The 7,487-nt window shown below is 36.0% G+C and overlaps 1 long non-coding RNA gene across 1 annotated transcript; it reads left to right on the top strand.

Moving 5' to 3' along the window:
• Nucleotides 1-1,357: 1,357 nt before the first annotated feature.
• Nucleotides 1,358-7,255, top strand: LOC120550084. Its single transcript, XR_005637567.1, has 4 exons — nt 1,358-1,413; nt 2,302-2,357; nt 2,947-3,106; nt 7,014-7,255. It is a non-coding gene; the product is annotated as an uncharacterized LOC120550084 (long non-coding RNA).
• The last annotated feature ends 232 nt before the right edge of the window (nt 7,256-7,487 follow it).

The raw sequence follows: 7,487 nt of genomic DNA, 5'->3' as shown, positions 1-7,487 counted from the left end.
TTGCTTTAGTAATTTTATTTTTGTATTTTCTACAGTTATGCTCACCCCCCAAATTTGCACACATTTTGTAAACATTTAAAGGGGGGGCGCGGTTCGGACCCCAAATTTTGGGTTACACACTTGGCCCCAAGATTTGACAAACCAAATTTGATGCATGTACATATTGGGGAAACATTTTCCTCTTTTTTAGAGCACAAAGGGTGTTCAAGCAGTACTGGCCAAAGGTTAGACAGCTTTCTAATGCTGTGTTTTTTTGTTTTTTTTTTTTTCTGCTGAACTCTGTTGCATTTATTGTTTGCATCTTAAAAACATCAAAATCCCAGTTAAACATTGGTGGACTATCATTTATAATCATAATTATACGTAAATACAGAAATGATGATACATGGACATGTGAAGCATTCTCAGTTCAGAATAAAACAGGGTATAAACCCTGATTAAAATCTACAGGCTATATTTTCCTTCTTAATAACTCTGTGACTGTAGACATGAAAGCAGCAGAAGTCAGGTGTGCTGTAACAAGGGGAAATGCGCCTGAATCTTTGTTGGACCGACTGAGACTGGATTGCTCTGTATTCATACAGTCAATATTACAGTCGAACTTGCAAAACAACATGACAGCATTGTCATCAGTATTATCTTGTATGCTGTGGTTGGACAGGCTTGTAAGGAGAGCTGGCTCTGTGGCTGGCACAGACCTGATCAAACTGTAGACAGATTGCTGGTGAATGGTTTGAGAATTTTAGTGCTCTCTTACCTTTAACACATCTATCACACATTGCGGGGAAAAAAAACACAAAATAAGTAAGCAGCTGCAGTTCTGTGGGCGGAATGGAATGGCCAGGCAGGTCTACAACAGCATATCCCTAAGCCACTGGATAGCCTATAGATTTTCACAGTAATAATTGTATTACCTTACTAAGAGAAGAATAAAAAAAACATATATATATATATATATATATATATATATATATATATATATATATATATATATATATATATTATATGGGAAAAAATAATATTAATAAAGTCTATTTTTTAATAAAAATGAGTTATTATTTTTCAGGGGACAATGTTTTTGTTTTAATTTTACTATGTTTCTTAAAAAAATTTATTTTTAAATCATTTTTTGTGAATTATTAATCTGTTGTTGTTTTTGTTGTTGTTGACGACATGTGCTGGCATATTCATTGCTCCACAGTTTATGAGCAGAAACATTGTTTTTGACAAAGGCAGACGCTGGCCAGGCTTTTTTTTTAAATGGAGAGTTTAGTTTATACGCATGCGTATTGCAACATAATGTAACGGTCACACTGCGCGCTTTTATTTTGAATTTCTACGGATCAGCGCCGAGAGCAGCAGAGTAGAGCAGCAGTCCGACTCCGCAGCAGCAGCAGCGTTCTTTCAACACTGGTGAGTAGCATACCTGTCTCTCTATTATGTAAAATTCTTGTTTTAGACCATCATTACTATCGAAGTATTGTGAACTAAGACACTGGGGAATTTGCAAAAATGCTTGTTTGAACTCGGCTAACGCTAATGTTGAGTGTTTTAGCTAACTTTAGCTAATGTTAGTAGTTAGGCCTAATCAACCTAATTAGTCAACATAACGTTACTGGTTTTATACAGCCCCTCTCGAAATCAAAGGCAGAATAAACAATTTCGAGGCAGTACAATTTCGAGGCAGTATTTTAAACAATTTCGAATACAAAAATGCAAGCTGAATTAGGTCAGCAGCCACATCTGGCGGCTCTTTTGTTGCCTCTGCTGCTTTTTTCCTTTTAGTTTTGTGTGAATTAGTTAAAAGACATTTGGTAATATTGTATAAAACAAGCTGTGTAAGCTAGTATTACATTACATTAATTGTTTAAACGTTTCAGCTGCATTTGTATGATTCTAGGCTGAAAATGCTGTCTTTCTCAGTGCAAACACAAGAAGGCTCCATTTTATTAATGGGATTTTGTTTGTGTACTTGCGTTGCGGGTCCGCTGTGGAGCAATGACAGTGTCTCCACAAAAGTTATGCAATCAACAGCGCTGCTGCAAATAATCCTCAAATGCAATACATTCACTTTTGTGTGTGTGTTTGATGTGCATGAAACAAAGTTGTGATTTATCAAACATATTTCTTCAAAATCGCTCATTTACTTATTCAAGTTAATATAAGATGGTGTGGTAATGGCAGTAAAATGGTCAGGAATGTTAAATTTCTCCACAAAATCGCAAAAATGTGCAAAAACATGAATTATAAAAAGTTCCTCCTGTTGACTTCTCTCAACCATTGTCTTCCTGTCACATTTAGATTTGTCCAGATCACAGTTGTTTCAAACACTGTTGGAAAGTGTGCTTCTTTGCCACGTAAGTAATTTTAATGTAATAGTTTGCCATATATGCATGATGTATCTGTTGGCAGTTCGATACCACGATTCATGTAGGTCACCTATTTTGGTTTCAAACGCGCAAATTTGCGCGAAGGAGTGATTTTCATGTCTGCATTTTACAGTTCGCACACATCTATTTTTAGTCTCAAATACATGTGAAACACCTGCACAACAAAAGCGCACATATTTTCCTCTCATTGACATCTTAATCCCTGCAGATGGAATCTCTTTAACAAATAATTTTCATTAGTTGAAGAACTTCTCCAATTTACTTACCATACACAACGTTGAAAAGACACAAGTCCTTAAACTTCTTTTTCCCGTGACGGCCAAACAGTCCAATGCCAGCTTGTTTGACATGTATTCAGAATGTATTCAGTTTTTTTTTTTTGTTATTGATTTGCATTAGCCTACAAAATAAAAAAAATTAAAATACAGTAAATTACACAAAGGCTACAACTTCAAATGTTTAGTTGACTTTTTTCGCTGAATTTTTAAATCTTTGAAGCTTATTGTCTTGGCAGTTAATGTAAGCCTTTTTTTCTCCTTTTGGCTCTCATCCATAGGTTGGCATGGTGGCAGATATAGGGGGCACAAATGTAGATGATGCAACGAGGCGAATGATGAAATACATTCTGTCAAACGAGCTGGCATTGGACTATAACATGTTTGGCCGTCACGGGAAAAATAAGTTTAAGGACTTGTGTCTTTTCAACGTTGTGTATGGTAAGTCAATTGGAGAAGTTCTTCAACTAATGAAAATCATTTGTTAAAGAGCATTCCATCTGCAGGGATTAAAGTACTCTGTCACCCCGAAAATGAGAGGAAAAAAATTACAATGTGCTTTGTTGTGCAGGTGTTTCACATGTATTTGAGACTAAAAATAGATGTGTGCGAACTGTAAAATGCAGACATGAAAATCACTCCTCGCGTTAAATTTGCCGTTTTGAAACCAAAATAGGTGACCTACATGAATCCTGTAGATTTGATGAGAAATGTTTAAGTGGTGGGGGTGGGGTGTATAAGTACTCGGCCTGGTGCCCGATTTCTGGCGATGACTATTTGAGAAAAATAAATAAATTAAAAAATTCCACATGGGATTTGTTTTGATGCGCTTGGATTTAACCATACTGTCTATGTATTTAACCAATCATCGAACTTCCACCAACCAATGAAACGAAGTTCTAGCCAATCAGATGCAAAGTAGGGCGGGTCTTTGCCGAAATGTTAACGCGGCTAAAATAAATGGAGGCCAATTTTATCATACTTGGAGCATGTAGATACCATAGAGGTAGATAGAGGCAGCTTTAGTTGAGAAAGGAGTTAAAACAAATGGCGCTGGGCATGAATAGAGGACAAGAGGAAAAGGATGTAGACGGGAAGCTGTTTAGCACTTGGTGTCTCAAACTGAGGGAGCCGGGTGCTTCTGCAGCGCATGTTTTGGACGGCAGCAGCGGTAAGACGGTGCTTGCTAGTCATTAGATGCTAGTCACAAAGCTTCGGCCCGTGCACTCTGTCATATGAGTATGTTACCGGCAACGACCGCTACCTTTTAAGACTGCGACTGCACCTTTACTGACCGACCGTGATACAAACAATACGTGTGTGCACGTTCATAGCGGAACATGATTTGTAAAAGCTATCTGAAGCCCAAACTGCCTTGACAAAGCTGTCTGTTTGGAATCAGCATGGCAGGTATTTAAACATAACGGCCTTGTCCCGACGTTTCAGTTCGCTATTGCTTGAAAAGATAAACAATGCCACGTTTTTAATAAATGTAAATAAAGCAGCTATATATCAACATGGACAAAATCTTGAATGTACTAATTCACTCTTTTGATGATGATCTGGCCGAAGTAGTAAAGTTTAGTTTTCACAATGATTCATTGTAGGATTATGATATTATTGTAATATGTAAATCTACATTGACTCTTAATTTAACATATGGTTGGAAGAAGTAAAAATGTATCCAAAACGTTTTAGTCTTTAAACATTATGACTTTTATTATTGTTTTGCCAGTCAAATTAACTTAAATGAGTGCATATTGAAATATTACACTGTTGGTTGGCAAAAAATGCATCTCAAAATGCATCAGATTGATGCTTTAAAATATGGAATATTTAAAATTTTCTTCCAGGGGAGCATGCCCCCGGAACCCCCTAGAGGGGTAATATCCTTCTCACCTTTTTCACCCCTCACCCGTTTTCATGCCTGCATAAGACTTCCAACTTTCACCTGTCTCCACTTTTGCTATGCCCACCGGCCTGTTTTCAGAAAAGTGCAGGAATACGATGTGATGTGAGTTGCGACACAGTACATGTGAGTCTCACAAGAAACGTGACACAAAAAGAGATCTATGGATGCATTCCTACTAAACCCCGAGATGACCGTTGACCACACTGCAGTGATTTCAGTCACAGAGTGGTGAAAGTAACAGTTTCTCAGATCCTTTTTAGGCTACTTAAGCAGGGTTCAAAATTAACTTTTTCTCCCACCAGCCAAATGGCGAATGAATGTTCAAATTTGACGAGCCACTCAATAGATTACCATTGTTTTTTTCGACATATGAGTGAAGCAAATCTACCAGCCACTTACATATTTTACCAGCATTTGGCTAGTAGATGGTGCTAATTTTGAACCATGTTCTTAAGTAAAAGCAGAAAAATACTGCTGTCTGAAAATACTCAATTAAGTAAACGTCCTGAATTCAAAATGTTACAAGAGTAAAAATACATTAGTATAGCAGCAAAATGTACATAAAGTAACAAAAGTAAAAGTACTCATTGTGCAGCAGTGTTATATTATTAAAGTATATTTTATTTTTTGCTTGTGTCACTAACAAACATGAGAGATTTGAATGTTCTTCATTAGTGTTGGGCCCTTTATATATACTTTGGGTAAGTTATTAACTACTGCATCATACCATTGTATCAAATGTTTTTTTAAATAATAATACACTATTTATAACGCACATTTCAAGTGCATAGAAAATCTTAAAAAAGAAAAGGAAAGAGCAGAGAATTTAAACAAAAGAATAGAATATTAAAATATATTCTTTTATGTCAAATCTTCATCTGAAAAGTAACTAAAGCTGTCAAATAAATGTAGTGGAGTAGAAAGTACAATATTTCCGTCTGAGATTTAGTGGAGTGGAAAAATAAAGTAGCATCACATAGGAATACTCAAGTAAAGTACAAGTATCTCATAATTGTCGTTAAGTAAAGTAAGTTTAAGTAAACTTAAATTTAACCTGTAGCCTAACCTGCACAGTCTATTGTGTGCTACTGAATCAACCGGAGGACAAAGCACAAATGCTACCTGCTGAGGGGCAGAATAGAAATGTTATTTTTTTAAGTTGGATAGACATTGGATAGACTATATCATAATGTTAGATTCCCTCTCAGCAGTTAGTAGATGGTTTATCTTTTATAAGTCTTAAGCTTAATAGATTGAAAACTTTACATAAAAGCAAACTGACAATAGAAAAGCTGTTCAAAATCACTCTTTTCCTTTAAAAATGCTCTTTGTCTCAAGTATTTAGATTGTGTAGGTTAAAGCCTTCTTACAACTTGAATGCTGTGTTAGAGAACAGAAGAGCTGTTGGGCTGAGCAGCCCATGAAAACCTATGGGAAGCGACCTTTACGGCAGAAAAAAAGTGTGATATGGCCTGACATTTTTTTTCTGTGAAATTATTTTTTCTTGCTTTAATCCCTGTATCTGTGTATCTTTTTTTTTGACTACGCACCAGTAAGGTATTGAGCACCTTGGCATTTTCAAATTAAAGTAAATTAGAGGAAAAATGCAAGGAATCTCTTTGTCCTGGACTGCACTATTTTGAAAACTGCTCATCTAATTTTTTTAATACTAAATAAGCTTAAATCAACATATAAATAACAACTTTTTTTACCCAAATAATGCTGGTTCTATTTGCATTTCAAATCTGAAGCCTGCATTGTACCATTGAAGCCTCGTTCATCAGTTATTGCTTTTAGTGCATTTTGGCATTTTAATGTGAAAAAATGTGCATCATTTTATTTTATGATAACGTGTACACACCTCACAAAGCTATTATATATTAATTAGTAGGGTTGGGCATCGTTTGGATTTTAACGATTCTGATTCCAATTCTTCCTTTCGATTCCGGTTCTTATCGATTCTTGATTCTGATTCTTTGAGGGGTGGAGTTGAAACGGGTCACATGCTTATTTCACAAATAAGAGGAAAGATTTATTTAGATTCAATGGTGGGTTGCAGTTTGACGGGGCTTTTTCAATGCAAAATAAAGCCACGCTAGAGCACTGCTTACTGTGCTCCATGGCTGCAACATAACAAGCGCCTGGCCGCTACGGAAACCTAAACTTGCGCATGTTAAATTTGGAACCCATGATCAGATTTGAAATTCTCAATGCCCAACCGTATTAATTATGATTATGAGGGAGTAATAAAATGTATTAAGTTCAAGTACTTCATAAATATTTTCTTGTTCTAAAAATCCATAACGATGATCCATCATATCCTTTATACTTTTGCCAATATGGCCCTGAAGTTGGCCCTTGTTTAATTGTAAATGGTGTTTAAAGAGAATATGTTTTTAATGCTAGCTCATACTGTCAACCAATTCTTTTTTACAGAGGCTCTTAAGAAGAATTCGTTGGTGAACCAGCAGGAGGCAGAGAGGGCACTGTCGAAATGGCTCATTGGGGCAAGAGACAGAGGAGGACGAAGGGCATCCAGACAGCCAGTGCCAAATTAAAAAGTACTGAGCAGTGGTGGAATATGAGTGAGTGCAGAAAATTTGTATTCAGGTACAAATACAGTTAAACTGTTAAAATATTTTCAGTTACAGACAAAACGTTGACACACTGTTACATTGTTTTTCTGGAACAATTATTTTCATTACCAATGAATCTGTTGATCATTTTGTCTGTTATCAGAAAAAATACGTAAATAAAAAGTTGAAATCAGAGAATGTGGCCATTTTTTAAATTAGAGAGAGCCTGACTCAAACTGGTTGGTGATTAATAATTTATTTCTGTGATTAACTGTTGCAGCTCTAGGTTGGATGTTTATTCAAACTGTACTCAGTACTCAATTAGAATTGTTTT

This window comes from Perca fluviatilis, chromosome 2 (assembly GCF_010015445.1).
Source record: "Perca fluviatilis chromosome 2, GENO_Pfluv_1.0, whole genome shotgun sequence".
Lineage (NCBI taxonomy): Eukaryota > Metazoa > Chordata > Actinopteri > Perciformes > Percidae > Perca > Perca fluviatilis.
This window is presented reverse-complemented; position numbering and strand designations above follow the sequence as displayed.